This window comes from Numenius arquata, chromosome 3 (assembly GCF_964106895.1).
Source record: "Numenius arquata chromosome 3, bNumArq3.hap1.1, whole genome shotgun sequence".
In the NCBI taxonomy this organism is placed as follows: Eukaryota; Metazoa; Chordata; class Aves; order Charadriiformes; family Scolopacidae; genus Numenius; species Numenius arquata.
In genome coordinates, this window is record NC_133578.1 from 35,366,135 (window position 1) to 35,384,560 (window position 18,426).

An 18,426-nucleotide genomic window follows, 5' to 3' on the forward strand; every position below is an offset into this window, starting at 1 on the left:
AAATTTGCTTACACCTGCATTTTGTTTGAATGGGTGTGCCTCAGGCCCACAGAAGTAACCAACTGTTAACTTTGTGGATTACAAGTTTTCACTTTAGATTTAAAAAAAAAAAAAAAAAAGGCAAATGCTGTAAGAGAATAACATATGCAATTATTTGAGTGACATTTCATACAGTTTACTTTTACTTGGATACTGCTGTTTATTATTAAGAGCCCACAAGGAAAAGAACTGTAGTACTGCTGCATTTCTAAACTATTTCCATGGGCAGTGCTGCAGATTCTTCCTATTTTCTGTTACCTTAAGCTGATAGGATGTTAACCAATCAAAGGCGGTTTCTGAGTGTTACTTTTATAATGTTGTAACAAGAAGCATTTTTGTTTCCATCATGCTAGCAGATCTTGCTAGTTGTGTCTGGTTGGCAGGTAGCTGGCACAAACAGGTTGGTTGGGTAGTTTTCCTTCTTATTCTCTCTTTTGGGTACATGTGTTGATGCCGTAAGAAAGGTTTCTCACCCTCTTGTCCCCTTGTTGTGGTGGAAAGTCTGTTACGGGTGTGTGCAGGAGGAGTACTGATCGATTTATAGGTGTGGGGAAGAAACTGAAACAGAAGCCAAAATAACATGGAATAAATAAGAAAGTTCTGTAACAAACCCCTCTGTTTGATATGGACGGAAATCAACAAAAATATTTGTCTTTGAAACGTACTATCTCTCTGAATAACTATTCAATTGCAAGCTAGGCTGTTTGCTGCCTTGGAAGTCCAAAGGAAACAAATAAGGTTTATACTTACTTTGTAACACTTTGGATTACACAAGCTTCCAGTACAGAGTCTGCTTTGACCCAGGGTGTCCAGATGTCAAAAACACAGTCAACTGAAACTAAAATCACTAAAGATTTAATTTTCTTTCTTCTTTGTGGATGTATATGAAATAATTAATTTTGCTTCAAAACTTAAAGCTGAAAAATAGCTTTTGGTATCTATCAAGCATTTCCTTCAAACATATTTAATATTTTATCCTAGATTCCTAAGAGAAATGTTAATGTAAAATATAGAAGGATGAAAAAGTATCTCCTCAAGGTCAAGAGGAAAATTTTTTGTTGAATAGATTAGGTTTTTTTGTCTTTCTGTGATTTTGAAAGCTAGAGGACAGCTGAACTTTCCAGCAGCAAAAGAAGCAAAGTACAAAAAAGAGTGGGGGGGGAGTCAAGACAGCAGAACAAGATAGCGTCAAGATAGAAATATCGTCTCTTCTTTTGACAATATTGAGAAAGTAATAGGTGAACAGAGCATATAAGCGAGGCAACAAATCTCAATGTGATTTTACAGCTTTCTCGCTCATTAGGCGCATCAGGGATTCTTAGAAGATCCTGAGCAGAACAGTACATTTGGGGGAAAAAGGTGAGGCTTTTGGAAAAGAGGGAAAGACAAATGTTCAAAGCTGAATGTTGTAAACTATAATTACAGTCTGAAAAGGCAGGGCCTAGGTTGTAACTTTCAAGACTTAACAATGAGGAATGCCTTTCTTTTTGTGCCCTGTGTTAAAGGATCCGAGAAAACTAACGTCAAGATACAGAAAATATATTTATGGAATGTCATCAGTGCACCAAGAAGCAGTTTGTACTTGGTGTGGAGGATCAGCAAAAGTACAAAGGACTAGAAGGACATGAAACTGTATTACTTCCATTTGACTCTCTCCTAGGGGTGGTAAGTAGCCCAGAGTTTTGAGAATCTGTGGAGACAATTAAAGAGATAGTATACTGCTGACTGCCTGTGCTGTGAGGGTGAAAGCAGAGTTTCTAGTTTTCACCATTATCTCCCACTTCATTTACCATAAAGTTACGTATAGTCTGAAAAAAGACAACTTTTAAATTAGTGGAAATTGTCAGCCTGATCTTTCACAGATAACAAAATGAACATGTTCCTGACAGCAAAGACGGGCCTCCTTCTGTCAGGGTCTTTGTATCCCTCCCAAAGGTTTTTCCTTAGCAATCTTACTACAGCACAAAGTATGAACATCTAACTTTTCAGTTTGCACTGAATAATTACAGAATCATATGCAACCGTGCAGTAATTCCATCAAAACGGACAAATTACTTAAGATGTAGGTACTATTTACCCTGAATGGGAGATCCAAAGGAGGTTTATAGAGGTTTATTTCTGTACTGCCTATGGATGATGCAGTTTATGGAGAGTAAAGTGAAATTACCTGAGAGAGCGCTTGATGATAATCCTTTTTAGGAAAAGACCTTGCTGCTGGCAGTGTCACACAGGCTGGGAGGATACCAGCCCTTTTTTTTTTCCCCGAGGATAATATGGAAAGCATCTGTTTTCAGATGCTTTCATTAGGCCATTCCATTAGGAATGGAAGTGCTGGAAGTGTTTTGACTGGCAATTATGCAGTGAAAAAAGAATGCAGTTTTATTTTATCTAGAAAATGGCTTTGTAATTCAAATAGAGAAGTTTACATAAAAAGTAGACTACTAAGCATATGAAACAAGTTTTAAAGTGTCAAGATCAAACTATAAGTGAACTTGGTAATTGCATCTTCAATTCTGATGTAAAAGTGGCACGTGATGAGCATTTTTAATTGTTACTCAGTTTAAATTATTTCATGTGAAACTCATTCTTGTATTAAGTCAGATTTTTATCTAGAATTGATTTGGCCTATTTTTCGCTTAGGACTAACGTTACTGTCTCATGGCACATCTTTCTTAACAGATATATTTTCTATGTCATTTTATATGCGATACTGAGGCCCTTCTATTCTCTGAGGACAACTTTCATAAATGCTGAAGCAGACTATGCTGGCTTGATGAATGTGGCTGTACTTGTATACCACCCCAGAGCTGGGGAAGTCATGATGACTGTGTTAAAACTGAGGCATTCCCTTGCAGCAGATAGATCTGGAAAGAGGAGTCAGAGACAGGTTGTTTGGTAGTGCCTAGAGTGCATATTACCAAAGTTTGCAGATAGCAGAGACTGGCATCATGATTAATGAGGAAAAGGAGAGGTTACAGATGCAGAATATTCTGGATCTCTGCATGAAAAGGGTAAAGTCAAACAATGCGTGCTTCTATCATGTAGGTAGAAACAATTATCATTGGTACAGGCATATGAGAACAGTCTGGGGAAATGGTGATTGTAGGAAGCTGGATCATCAGGTGGCTGTGATGAACAGTTGTGTACAGCTGTAGCAAAGGGAGCTAACTGGTCCTTTGATGTTTCTGGGGACATCATGGTAATACTAGCATTTTCTTAAGTAACATTTCCCTCTCAAGTTACTCAGTTTAAATGCACCCATTTAGTTTAAAATGTGTTAAAGAAACTAAAACTAAGAGCAGGCATGATGTTGTTAAGGCATATTCTCTCAGGTAACTAGGTTAATATTGACAGAGATGACCTGTTTGCCCAAATAGGGCAACAGTGCCCTGTGCCCAACAGTGTTTCTTGTTTGCAAAGGCAAAAAAAAAGTCACAAGAAATAGAAAAATCAAAACCCAAAGTCTTATGTGATCTAAATTTGTTAAAAGCCTAAATGAGGGGGACAGGAGGAGGGAAGGAAGGTGCTCGACACTCTTTGGCTAGGAGGACTAATGTGAAATGCCCCAAAATGAATGAAGAGAGAAAGAATGTAGAAGAATAACTTCTGTGCAGCTTTCTGCTTTGGTTTTTTTTTTTTTTTTTGGTCTTGTTGGCTTTAGAAATCCCGATTCCTGTTCAAACTGTTGAAGGTAGGGAGTTGCTATAGCAGGGAACCTCGGAGGGGTGGATGCTAGTTTAACTGCTGTGCAACTGTCCGGAGTGTGCTACCTTGTTTCTGCTCACCTACAGTTTTCTCTGAGACAGTCTCCTGTGGTCCTTACAGGAGCTGTAGAACTGTAGACTCAACTTACGTGACTGCTTTACACTCCTGCTTGGCAGCTGCCCAGTGTTCTGGCAGCAGGCTGAGGGAGAAGCAGGCAGAGGAACAATTTTATCATTTTTTCCACTGAGCTAACTGTCGAACACCTTGTGTTACACTCTGGTGTTTAATAAATAAGCTCTAAGAATCGTGAGTGTGAGGAAGTTATGTTTAAATAGACACTGTGTAGGTACTGGTAGCTGCTCAATAAATGGGCACCATAGCAGGTGCTAGGGCATCGAAGCTTTAGGGAGAGTACACCTGTGATATATATTAGGGAACCTGCATCAGGTCATACTGTTCCCTGTTGTTTTAGTTCACCTTTATGTATTTACATGGTTTCAAAATCCATTCCTCTTTCTTTATGCCAGCTCCTGTTTTTGGATTCAGGGGACAGCCCAGTATACATGAAGTCAACTCCTAAGTCATCCTCCTCACACTCTGGAAGATGCTTTGGCATAGAAAAGAGGAGTGGCTGGAGCCTAATGAGTCATACTCAGCTGTTAAGTAAGATTTATGTTGATCAGTTAATTGAAAACAAAATAGTGGCATTTTTGTTTTGAATTAACTACTTGGTCTTCTACCCCCCTTTCATCAAAATAACAGTGTCCTTCAGCTCATTTGCAGACATGCCCTTTTGATCCAAGAGACCTTACCCTAAGTATGGAGAATATTTGGAATAACTTGCCCTTTGCCTGGAGGCTTAACTTCTCTTTAAACCTGTCCCCTGGCAAACACAGGATCTGCTTTCCAGAACGTGACATGATATTTTTTTAAAGGAAATAAAATACTAGCTACTAACTGCTCAAACAAGAGGTCTTCAAGACTGTCTTCCATAAAACCTGAATGAATTCCTTTTGGTCCTCTCCACACAATAGTGTCCTCAATTTTAGCAAATCCGAGGGGAGTCTATAGACATTGTGCAGTTGGGAGTATTGAGACTATGGATTTAACTTTTTAAGAAAAGTAAAAATACCCTAAAATCTGAAGCAGCAGCCAAAACCTATGGAGAAGCCTGAATTGTGCATGTTTCCATTCAGCCTTTAGGAGTACAGCTGAGTCTCGGAAAGATTACTTCTCCAAGACACAACATTTTGCTTGGAGAATTATATCACTTCTTGTTCTGTACTAAGACATAAGTGCCAAAATATTCACACTTTAAAGTGTATGGTGTTTAGGTAGGAGAAGGGGAAAGCCTGTATCTCATCCTAAATAAACTTGCTCCTTCTAGGTGTGCATTACTCTGCGTTTCCTATATTTAAGTCCTTCTGGGGTGAAAGAGATACAGTAGCTGTTAACAAGAATGGCATTCAGTAGTTGGTAGTTCTATAGCAGTGAATCTGTTGTGTTCCTTTTGTTATTTTCTGAATGATAATGAACTGGGGATTGAACAAAGAAATATCAGACTGCTATGTTTAACTTGCAGGTAAAGTTTTGACATGAACATACATTAGGAGCCTAGAGCTACACTGGTTAATGTATATACTTTAACAACATGGATTCTGTAAAGGTATTTCTTACCTACATCAGTCATTACATATCCCACCTTCTCTGAGCGGTGAAACTTGTAGTTTACCAGTATTCTAAATAAAGATTACTTGGGAATACAAACTATCCTTTAATACTTTAGCTTTAGTTATTTTGAGCATCTTAAAGCCTGATCCTGTTTCCAGTGTTTTACTTAGAGTGATGTCTAGTAGAACTGACCCTCCCAGATAGTAAAAGAAGTATCCAGCCCTCGTTATTTTTAAGGTGTTGCCTAAACCCATTTTAAAGCCAATTCTTTAAAGGAAAGCAAAGTCATAATTCTTCTTCTGAATAAGAATAACTTTTTTCTAGTTATAGCGGAAAAAACATTCCATCATGTTGTTAGACGAGCCAAGCAAATTTGTGACACGTTATTAATCAGAATAACATATGAGCTTTCAGTAGGAAAAAGAGAAGACATATTCCTACTCAAGGAGGTGTCCTGATGTTTTAGCTATACCATAAAACAGATATTTGTATTAGTGACTGTAACAGTAAGGGGGGAATTGGTTGTTGTCTGCTTTTTTCTGAGGTGTTATTCGAAAATCACTGTAAACATTAGAATATTTTTGGAAAACAAAGATTTCTGCTTATTTTGCATAATCCAGACACATACAGAATAACTTTCTGTATTAAACACGGCAAAGCCAGCATCTTCCAAGGGCTTAACATAATGCAGTATCAAGTGACGTTTTTCTTCCTAATTCAGAGTTTGTTCATGATCAGTTGTCTTCCCTGGGAAATATACATGATCCACCTATTCTGAGAATCAGGCTTTAAAATTTAAGATTACAAATAGAGATATAAATGTTCATTTATGGGTCTTTTGTGTTCTTTTGTTGTAGGGGTTTGGTACTCATAAATATCTTTTGACTTCACTGCACTGTACAGCAGTTCACAGTGTAAATTTTCTTGTACAACTGGGGCTGATATTGGAGATGATGCCATAAAAGGTGGGGATGGGAGTTAATGGAATCCTCTAAACTGGATTTTCACCTGCAGAATAACAGCAGTAATGCCAGAATAAGTGTATTCAGAAGGTAAATAGAAAACCAAAAGTAGTTTATACATCGCAAACTTCAGACTAGTTCAGTTTTATGGGGTGTGCTTGTAAGCAAACACAGAAGAGGAAGTATAGAAATTTTAGGAGGAGCAACAGAGTATACTGCATGGCCATCCTCGTGATGTTGCTTTTTTTCATGTTGCAGTGCTCTTCACTGAACAGTTTAGATAATCTTTGCAGTTAACAGACTCCGTGTATAAGCACCAAACGTCTTACTTTTGTAGAGATGTTTGGGATTTTCCAGCAAAATGCTCTTAACACAAATATTTTACGTTTTTACTTGTGTCTGGCTTTGGTCAGTAGTGTGATTATTTTCTCTTAAGCGCCCATGCTGCTTTCTGAAAATGTGGCATTTTGAAAAGGACTCTCAAGTATTAGATACCTAAAAGAATAGCTTTGTTTTGTATTGCTGAGACATGTATTAAAAAAAAAAAAAAAAACCAACAGAAAAAAGAATTTAGATGTGTCTTCATTTGACTTGTGACAGCCCCCAGGAGGATTTGTTCCATAACTTTCCCAGGGACTGATGGGCCTATAATTTCCTGGATCCTCCTTTAAACCCTTCTTGTAGATGGGGGTGACATTAGCTGCCTTCCAGTCTTCTGGGATGTCCCCCGATCTCCGTGACTTCTCAAAGATCATGCAGAGTGGCCTTGCAACGACGTCAGCCAGCTCTCCTAACACCCTCGGGTGGATAACGTCAGGGCCCATCGATTTGTAGGGGTAAAGCCCCTGTAATAGTCTGCATACCAACTTTTCCTTCACTGACAGTGGGTCTGTGTTTGCATCGACCTGGACTGTTGTTCTCAAGGCCTGAAGTCCAACAGTGCTGCTAAAGACAGAGGTGAGGAAAGTGTTGAGAACCTCTGCCTTTTCAGCATTGTTGGTGACTAATTCACTTCTCCTGTTTAACAGTGGGCCAGTATTTTCCTTCTGTTCCTGCTTGTTGTTTACATACCTAAGAACCCTTTCGTGTAGAATGTGCTGATGGAATATATCTACTTGGCTTCACAGTGGATTCTTTTCAGTTTTCTGTTTTATTTGGTTGCCATTTCTTGCAAACTTAGCTTGTACTACTCAAAGAAAAAAAAAATAACACTGAAAACCAGTCATCTATCTGATAATTTGAGCTTAATCTCTAAAAAATCTGTCCTCTCCTGGCTCTTGTCTGTGTTTGTGCCTTTGGCTAATGGGACCAGAACAGTTTAACTTTGTGTTCTAGGGTCTGGTTTTTATTAACAAGGAGCTGGTAGGTTAACAAAGGTAACTAAGATCCGTGTGCTGCATTATCCAGTTAGTTCATGGGTTCTCTCCAGTCTCTACCCATCTTGTTATATTTGACATATAATGGGCAACTTTGCAACCTGTAAGGTGTTTATCATACTCTGACTCTTGCCAATGTGCCTGGTCAGCAGTTACCCCCTGAAAAGAAATAACAGTCCAGCAGTAACTTCACTTTATTCTTTGCTGGATGGAAGGTCTACTACTGCTCTGGAGAACAAGTGACAACAGCATTCATCAAAAGCGGAAAGGCAGAATAAAAATGACTGATGGCCAGATCTTCTCTCATTTTCATTATTTGGCACTCCTCTAGGAATGTCTATCAGCGCTCAGTTTCCTCTCAGTTTCCAATTGCACAAATTGTTGGATGTTCCCCGGTTAATAGCATTAAGGGTGGAATTTGTCATGTGATGTACGTGATAATTTCAGCTCAAACTGTGCTTTAACTTTAAGGGTTACTCACAACTCCTGCTTCAAAGGTGTTCCTTCATCTAATTCGCTAAAGTCAGTGAAGCTACCCAGTTTGTAAATGAGACAAATAACAGAGTCTTCCAGCAGTACCTATACAGAGACAACTGGAAAAGTCAGGTGATGTTATCAGTCAGTGTCACGCTCTGTTAGTCACTGGCATGTGTCAGCCAGGTGGAAAACCTCTTAATCAAGAAACTGAAGTTTCCTCTCATTCTGTTTATTGATTATTTGCAGATACTTTTTTCAGAATATGCAGAAATAATATTAATTATTGAAGGATAACCAATATTTTTTTTAACTCCAAGATGCTGTGGCATCTGAACTGTAGAGGTTAAATTAGTCATGCCAAAACGACAAAAAAAAACCCACTCCCAAAAGCAGAATAAAATTCACAGTGATATTTTCACATTTATTAAATTAAGAATTTATCTGTGAATTTTTTATTTATTTATTTTAAAAGTCATTACAGTTTTAGGTCGACAAAATAAAATCCAGCGTAAATGTAGTCATCACAGTTTTAGGATGTCCTTGCTTTGAAATGTGTTGTTTTTAAAGTATAATTTGATCACTTTGATTTGTGTGTGTTCTGTCTGTGTCAGGTCACAGGCTTTATACATTGGTGTGGCTTTTCTCCAGGAAGCAACCGAAGGAAGGAGAAACTTCAGCCCTAAGTATCTGAAAGCACACTTTAGTGGCCATCTCTTTTCTTCGTGATGGAAGAGGATGGAGGAAAAGGAGATGGGAGGCTGAAGGAAAACGAAGGAGTGTGTTATGTAGTTAGCATTATGTTGTTGCAATGTTCTCATTTTAATGCACTTACTGGCAATAATTCAGAAAAGTTAGCTCTGTAATTTAAACAGTTCTCTGGATCTCTCTGAAGCTTTCCCCATTCCCTTATGGATATCAGTGCCATGTAACAGTGATGTCAGCTGTGTCTTAACCTGTGCTACACAAAACTTACGCATATCAGCACATGCAGTAGCGAATGATACTTCAAGTAGGACTTTGTTGACACCTGGAGTAATTGGGTTACTGTCTTCTTTTCTTAAACGTCCACCAGGTGTGTAATGTGTATAGTTGGCATCACAAGTAGGTGTGCTCCTAAGAGGATACATCTAAGAAAGTGTTATACTAGTCTATCTCTCCCCAAAGTTAGATGCAGCCAGAGATAGTAAATCATCTGTGCTTGTTACTTTCTTCACACACTTCTTGTGTACATTATTACAGTAGTTTAAAGGGGATTGTTTCTGCAAGTGGCTGTAGCAATAGAAAAATTTTCACTCTTGTCTTGACTATTACTTTTGCCTAGCATGTTTGAGATGGATGGGAAGAGAAAGTATATGGCAGGCTCCTACTCCTAGGTAAATTTGTAATAGTGTGTTTCGAACCTCTTCTGAAAACCCTTTTAATCAGAAATTTGACTTACAGTTAGGTTGGTGTGTTTATACAATACAAGTCAGCCATAAATATTTAAAATTTATGTTAACAAAACCAAAGATGAGTTGATACCTATTTTTTTCAAGATCTCTATTCTTTTGATTGCTGTTTAGTTTCTTCATCAATATATTTAACAAACTATCTGTCTTAAAGTTGCGTCAGCAGTCTGTTCTGACTTCTTAGCTGTCTTGTGCTGTTCCATGTCCAAGTGTCCCAGATATCATGTGTTGACTTAGCTAATGGGACCACAGAATATTTCTGTAGGAAAATGTAAATTTTTGGCTTTTATTTTCTTGTAATGATTTTACTAGCCACTACCTAACCATAAAGAGTTCAGAAATGATGAACTTCCGATTCATTTTCTGTCTCCGACTTGGGCAGCTTTTCATTGTCAGACTTGAGAATTTTTAGTTCTTCACCAGCATCTATTCATGCCTCTGTGATTCGGTAGCAAATGGTGTATTTTCCTTTAACCTGTCGCTTGCTTTTGCTTGAGCTGGTGTACTCTATGTTCTGAGGAAAAATAGATAAATAGTTAACTGCTGACTTTTCCACTAGTACAGGTACCTTGTTAATTAGCTAGCATCACCTCAGTTCAAGGCACACTTGCATAGACCTATGTATGTTTGGGCAAGATCATTGACAGAAATAGCCTTAATAAATGTTTTTTCTAGAATTCTTAGCAGTTGCTTCTTGCTGACAGTTTTAGTATTGCATATGCAATCTTCTGTTTCAGAAATTCTACTGATCTTCTGATTCATAAATCTAAAGTTCTTCTGTATTTACCTGTTACCTGGCCTTGCTATGAAAAAGTGCAGAACCTCATGTCTATGGCGTGTTTTTTTAAGCTAAGAGGAAAGGAAGCATATTCATTAAGCGTTTGCCAAAGCATGCCTTTAAGTTATTCTGTCCGTCTCTGCTCAAATATGCACGTGCTGTGAAATGAGTGTTTTGTGCATGAAAATGGATTTTTGGCAACTTGCCTTCTGACCAGCATCATCAGGTACACTTTTTAAAAGCTTTTAATCTTTCTTCCCCTTTGTGCAGCATTCCTTAAGAGCACTGAATCTTCATCTGTATTTTAGTCTAGTTTGATCCCTTATTAAGCTTTTTCCAAGCAGCAGCCTTGTCACTCTTTAATCCTGTGTTACAGTGAATTAAAATATAACTGCACGAGAGAATGCCAGTAGGATAGTGCTTTTGCTAAGCATTACAGTTGCATCAATTTATTGTATTTTTATGACTACAGTTGCAATCAGAGAAAATCTAGGGGGGAATTTGGTATTTTTGTAATGCTGCACAGTGCAGCATTAAATGCTCTTAAACTGTGTGTACTTTTAGCTGTTAAGAATCTACAGCATTTCCCAGTAAAACAGATGCTGTACAACAAAACCCATTTATAAAGTGGCGTAGCTTGCTTCTGCGATCACACTTTTATGGTTTGGATAACAGCTTAAGTTCTAGGTGTGTATGTTTTTTAATGGGTCTGCTGGAGTAGCAGCCATAACATCAGTCCAAAACAGAATTACGTAGTCACTGGAAAATGCACACTTTAAACTGGCCAGCAGTGAGAGAAAGAAAGAGTGTTTTAGACTGTCAGGGTTTATGCTGTGGAACAGATAAAAGGCCAAGTGTAGCAACTGCCAGTTAAATAATTTCTAAAATAAGCCAGTGGTTTTTTTTCAACTGAAAGGTCAGTTTTTCCGTAACTCCTCTAATCTTCTAGTTACAGTTTCTGCTTTAGAAACACTACTGCAAATCAGAGGCAGCAATACACAATCCAAGCTAGCTTTAGCTTGTTAATGAAGTTTTTATGCACATTTATCTGTGTATAAATTTTTTAAAACATCACTATTATTGCAACATGGGGCACTATTGATTGTCAGTCTGCCTAAGTCTTTGAGACAAGAGTTGGTGAATTTATTTCTTAGGCCTCTTTGAAGAGGCTTGGGAAATCTGTGGCATCTCAGACAACACTATCAGGTAATGAAAAATGGGAGTGATAGAGTCCTAGAGCTGGAGATAGCTTCCAAGGATCGAAGACTTGGCCTCCTGCACGTCTGGAAGTGCTGATGCAGGACAACTGGCAATGTCTCCGTCTCTTTCTCAGCATGGAGTTACCTATGGAGCTCTTGAAACTCTCTTCCAGAGAACTTTTGAGTAATTCTTCTTCAAGCTTAAAATTTAAATAATTTTATATGAAAATTATCAAGCTGCGTCTTAGTTGCTTCAGTTGCAGAAAGAAAGTTGCCTTTGCTTCAGGATTGTGAATGAAAGTGGATAAAGCTTTTAACAAAAATCCATTGCATTTCAGTTCTGAGCTTAAATCTACTTATATTTGAATCAGCTGCAACTTGCTTACATTTTTGTCTGTGCTTGCAAAGATTAGTCCAAGCAGGAAAAAAAACCAACCTACAACCTAACATTTTTCATCTCTACCAGCCTTTGGAACATTCTGTGCTATTTGTTACAGCTCTTTCCGTCCACAGTGTGTTCAGTGGCAAAAGATGTGGTATTACAGCTAAAAATCTACTTCTGGTTTTGTAATCCCACTTCTGGTTCCAAAAAAACTTGTCAATACAAATGTGAATCCAAACTTCGCTATGGGTTTATAAAAAATCAGGCATCTGACAACAAGGTTAATTTAATAACTGAACTATTCTTTCCTTCAGATCCAGCCTACAAAGATTTATTTCAAGTCAGACTTGAGACCTATGTATTATAAGTCATAGCCTGATTTCTTGTAAAGTGTAGGATTATAGGGTCCGTGACACATCTTGTGTTTTGCCCATATTAGTGTGTTTTTGCTTTTTGTTAAAGAACAGCAATTTAAGTAGTTTTACTGGCAGAAGGAGCTCTATCAGCTGACAATGAAATCTCTGAATTTCATTATTAGGAAGCATATGTACCTCTGAACTTTACATCTGTGCTCCTAATTAGTATTTTCTGATTACTATTTCCCCTTCAATGTTTTAATCTTTCATATCTTTAGACTGTCATATTCTGCTTGTTTCCTTGGTTTCTCTTACAAGAAACCATAGAGATAAAAAAAAAAATTGAAGTATTTTGTCCTCTATAAACCTTCACTTAGTGAATTTAATCTTGGTTTTTTTCTCTGAAGTTTTTTCAGTTTATTTTTTGTTATACCAGAGCTGAATTGGTTGTGTGATGCTTTCTCAGAAAAAAATACTGGGACAAACAGAAAACTGATACAATGATTTTACTTTATTGTTTCCTCTTGAAAGTTTGGGAAAAAAAAATTTAGGATGGTCTGAAACTACTGGGATTTCTATGAAGTGTTCCTTTTTCATTTATGCCATATAGGCAGCTCATCACACTCAGCACATAACTATTCACTTGTAAAATTGCAGGAGCAATTTGCAGGTCGTCAATCATTGAACAGAAAATGCCTTAATTTCTTAGCTTTTCTTTAAATGTGTTTTACCATAAAACTAGTGATACTTTTTTGAGCAAACATCTTAAATTTGGGCTTCAACTGTGTACTATAGTTCCTGACTAACTTTTTTCTCACTGTTCAGTTGATTTTTTTTTTTTCAAAAATACAATCAAGTCAGCTCCTATAATAAAGATTTTTAGAGTCTGATGACCCTATACATGAAGTTTCCAAGCAACCAACAGTTTTTCAAGTGTTCATACACTGTAGATTTAACCTCCATCAGCTTCATATACAGACAAGCAAAACTTGGTTGGATACATACAAGCAGCTTTCCAAGACATTAAAATGAAACAAGCTTTTGAACCTCTTTAACGGGCTATTATAGAATATTTTGCCTTTGTATTCTATTACCCAGCCTCTTGGCTCAGTTGAAGGTTTATTTTCAAAGCGGAGTTGATTTACCTTACTGCAAGTAACAATAACTCAGTGCTGAGGCACAGTTTCTCCCTGTTTCAAAGTTGCTTCACAAATCATTTGGATAGACTTGAAGCACAGCAACCCAAAATTTGGAAAAGCTTTGTTGTGAGGGAATGGAAAGTTGCAGTGGTTTTTTTTTTTTTTTTCCCTTAATAGGGCCTATAAAACTACAGAAGGAGAATAAAATTGAATAAACACTAGTAGATATTCCAGAGATTATGTCCAACTGGTTTTGATGCCATAAAAAGAAATCCAGGAACCATGTAAAGCTCTTGTCAGTCAAAGAAAAACACCCTGAAATTAAACTCTGAACTTCATTGATATTCCTTGGAACTCCATTGACCAGGCATAGAGCAGCTGCCGCGGCTTTGTAAATCAGTAAGAACTTTATTTACCCATTAATTTCAAGCATTTATAAAGGCTCATATCTGGATCAATGGAAAGCATTTTCATGGACTTATGTTTGTCCTCCTGTAAATCTTTCTTTAGTCAGCCAGCGCTAGCCTATGCTTAGCAGAGGTGCTTATATTTTTTCACATATTACCTTCTGCACTATCTCCCTTTGCCGTGTTATGACCGTAATTCTGAGTTTGCTGACTTAAGTAGTTTTGTTGCAACTGTTTTACCCTTGCTTATGATGAATCTGCTGTTGAGCTCCAGGAGTTGCACTGTTGCCTGGGGCTGGCACTTTACAAAAGTGTATTGTGGGACCGTTTCCTCGCGAAAATAGATTTACCAGCAGAATCGCTGGGTAACTGAATGCTAAGCTGCCACCACAATAAATGCTTTTCAAGAAAGAAAAATAATAAGGGGTTTCTGGTATCTCTCTCCATCTGGTTGTGTTTATGACCCTTTTTGACAATGAAACAACGCATAGTGTGCTCATGATACAATTTTCCGTGACAAAACCTACCAGCAAAGCCTATGTTTCTGCTATTGGAAATTATTACCTGTTTCTAATAAGTAGGCAATTTTGGACAGATAAAATGTTAGCATTTTGGAAATATTAATTGCACTAAGTAGTAATCTCTGGAGAAGATACAGAGCTTTGAAATGTAGTAGGATTTGAGTCTCGGCACAAGGTAGTCCAAGAAAGTCAGTAATTAATAGGACTTAGCTCTGTGGAAGGGCCAAGAGGAAATCTGAAGCAGTATGAATCATATGAAGACGTATTTTCTGAAATCTAAGTTGAGTTTCCTAGTGTGTGAAATCATTATTTTTGACATGAGATGAATGCTGTAATAGCCGTGCCTTAGTGTACCAGACACCTGTGGATCTTTTTGGAGTTACTTTCTAGAGTATTAATGTTAGATTTTACCCACAAGTGCAGATGATTTGTGAGTTCTTTTGTACAGCAGAACTTCACAACAATACTCAGAAACAAGGATTAATATTTTATGAAACTAATATATGCATTGTTGATTTCTCTACTTCCAACTAATTCACGGGGAATGATGGGGAGGAGATGAAATTCTGTAGTATGAAAAAACAAAAAGCCCCCTGGATTTCTTGAATTTTACAGCCATTTGTGAAACTGCCACCAAGGATCTATCCATGCTGATTTTCAGTAACACAAGGAAAATTGTATTGACAAATGCTTACCTGTGTAAACTCTTAGTCCTACTGGAATAAATGGGACACTGGTAACTTCTACTATATGGAAATATACTCAGACGAGTATCTAAAGTCAGAAGTTACTCTCTAGAGTTCTTAGTTTTCAAGCGCTAGAGCTGTTGATTGCATTCCCTCTCAGTTGTTACTCAGGGTTTACGCATGTGTGAAAAGAATGGAAATAATTGAGAGACTCGCTCTCAAATTACTGTCTGGCTTTCATGGACTTTACTTTCTTCTCTAATTTGCTTTAATAAAGTAAAATAAAATAAAAAAACCTGAACTTATTCCAGGGCAATGTCTACAATAACTACAAATTTTCTCCAAAACTCAGTTTGGTGAATTCTCCTGCCGTCCCAGGCTTTGTTAGTTATGTGAATGATTGACATTTTAATGAAAGCTTCATAAACTGACGATAGAAAAATGGTAACTTATCAACCGGTCTGGATAAGGGTTAAAAAATTAGGCTGTGCTTACACACCAGATGATTAGGTCTATGCCCATTAATAAGCAGGGTACATAAAGTACAAGTTGTTTCTTAAAATCGAAACAAGAAACCTAACTACAAAGCTGGGAACTATCTGATCTGCGACCCACGTGTTGAATCTCTTTGAAGTTTTGTTTTTACAAGCAGACCAATGATCTACAAGAGAATTTTTATAGAAACATAACAGAGCAGTAGTATTTGCTAGTTAAAGTAATATTTCTTAATCTAGATTGGATTTCTTTTTTGATTCTCAATAAAGCTAAGCTGTTTTATTAGGGTCTAGTAGTGGGTAAAATAAGTTTTAACTGGTTTGCTAATATCAGAAGTTTATGATGGATCTGATTACCTGACTGAAAAATCACTTCTGTGGTTTTGCTTAAAAGTCATTAATATATTTCAGCTTGTTCTGTGGGTGCTGCTCAAGGCAGCCTAAAATGATGTAGATGTGAGACTTTGCTTTAATCTGCATTATTCGCTTCCAAAGCGACAGTTTTCTGTTATGCATCTGAGAAACCACATGTCTATGTAAGATGTGGGAAACAGAGATAAATAGTTTTCCCTACTTCTAATATTAGGAAGTAGAGCTTACCAATTTTTCACAGCCTGGACTGCAATGTCAAAGCAAGTTTAACAGCTTTTCTTTTTTAACTTGATTTGAAACTCTCTCCATTGTTTGTAGGACACCAATGAAGTATTTGTATATGCAGAGAGAAGAATTATTGATGTCATTCATTAACTGGACTTTGATCACCACTTGTCTTAACTACATAGATTAAGGAGCATCAAGAAACAGTCTCAAAATGCTCACCTTTCTTCGGGGACTAAAATGAATATTCTTCCTCTGAAAACTGGTAAGTAAAAATATTAAGCTTGCAGAGATATGTTTAGATTTAAAAAATAAAGTAAATCAAATGGTCAGTTGAGTGCATGAATGTGTGCTGTTAATTTAATTTTCTCTTTTAAGCTATCAAAATTATATGTGCTTGTGTTGCATGTTGGATTTGAAATCCCTTACAGAAAGACCCAATACCTTAAAAATTCCCTCAAAACACACATTAGCAGTGACTGCTGTTGTAATAGATAGGGTTTTCTGCTGTTCTTGTTGCTTTCTAGTGTCTGATGGCCACAGAAATTTAATCCAATGCTTAAAAATCTTTCCTTCTATATTTGTAAATCTAACCCTTTTTTTTAACAACAATATGCCTCTAAGTAGTACCTCTCTGAAATATATCTACACCCTTAATCCATTTAATCCTACATCAGAGGAACCACACAGTTCGCCTAATACCCAGTTGACCAATTTTTAGTCTATAGCCTCCTTCAAACTCTTTGCAGGATTTGAATAAAGAACCTCAAATATGTATCTAATAAAAAGCATCTATTGTGGCCAAAGGAAATGTCTTTTATCTGTGTTCAAATAGTCTCTTCTGACCTGGTCTTCTGGGCATCCATTAGTTGCAGTATTATTACAGGTGGTAAAGGGTATGCTTGATTTTTTTTTTTTTTTTTGCAAGCTCTGAATTAAAACGAAAGAAATCATAAACAGCCTGATAATTAATGTGGAAAACAGAAGTGGAACTGTTTCTCTGAACACTTACAAATGTTAAGTATACTCAAAAATAATCAGCAACTGAACTTGTCTAGCCTTGTCTTGCTGTAGTCAAATAGTTGTTCTGTTGTTCTTAATGACCTTTCTGTGTATATGACAATGCCAGGTAGCTTTGTACTTCCCTATAATTTATAAACTACCCTTCAAGTTGGTTTTAAAGATGTTTGCTTGAATTCACAGTATTATATTGTTCCCTTGTAAAACACACATATAACTCCTTAAAAGTAGTGGATGCTACATCTGTGTAACAAGAAAAGTACCATCTGTGGTAGATTACAGAGCAGAACACACATGGTTCAAATAAGGGAAAAAATCCATTGTTTACTAAATTTTTGTATTCTGCAACAGATACCACATAAAACTCGGATCCCCTTTTTTTCAGGCTTCTGTGTCAAATGTCAGGGAGTAAAGCAGGAGGAATGCATGAATGGTAGTGGCAGAAAATCTAGTGTTGTATGTCTTATTTCTTGAAGTATGCTAGAAATCTGTTTTCAGAAAGGGCAGCTGTAAAGAGGTAAGGAAAGAAATACTCTCTCTGACCATCTAGGAAGTCCAACATAAGATAACCTGAGTTATTCCCTGCGTACCGCTATGTTCACATGGGTCTAATAAAGCTTTCCAGGCATAGATACACTGCAGATTTTCATCCCCACCATGCAGATTATTACTCAGTGCACCTCTTGCACAGCAGATGATTTTTCCATTGCAGTCAGCAATGAGGTGACACGCACTTTGCCACCATCATGGAAAGTAAGAAGAAAAGTCTCCACAGCTATTACATGTCTCAAACTACTTGAAGCAGCTGTAAGGACTTTTTTTTTTTTTTATTTGAACATAAGTAGGAAAAAAAAAAATTCTGTTTCTCCCCTGTTTCTTTTTTTTTTTTTTTTGCAAGTATAAAGGTCTTTTAAAAAAAAGTATTTTACATTGGCGAGTATGCTGTACTTCTGATTTAAGGGTGTGAAGTTTGCAAGGGCAGCAGACTCTTGGTTTCCCCTGGTAATCTCTTGTAGTTTTACATGCACTTGTAACAAATTATCCCTGAAGGATGGTAGGATGGAAGGATGGTAGGATGGATCCTTCCTGAAGGCCGGAAAGATGATCCGGGAAACTATAGGCCTGTCAGTCTGACCTCAGTACCGGGAAAGATCATGGAGAGGATCATC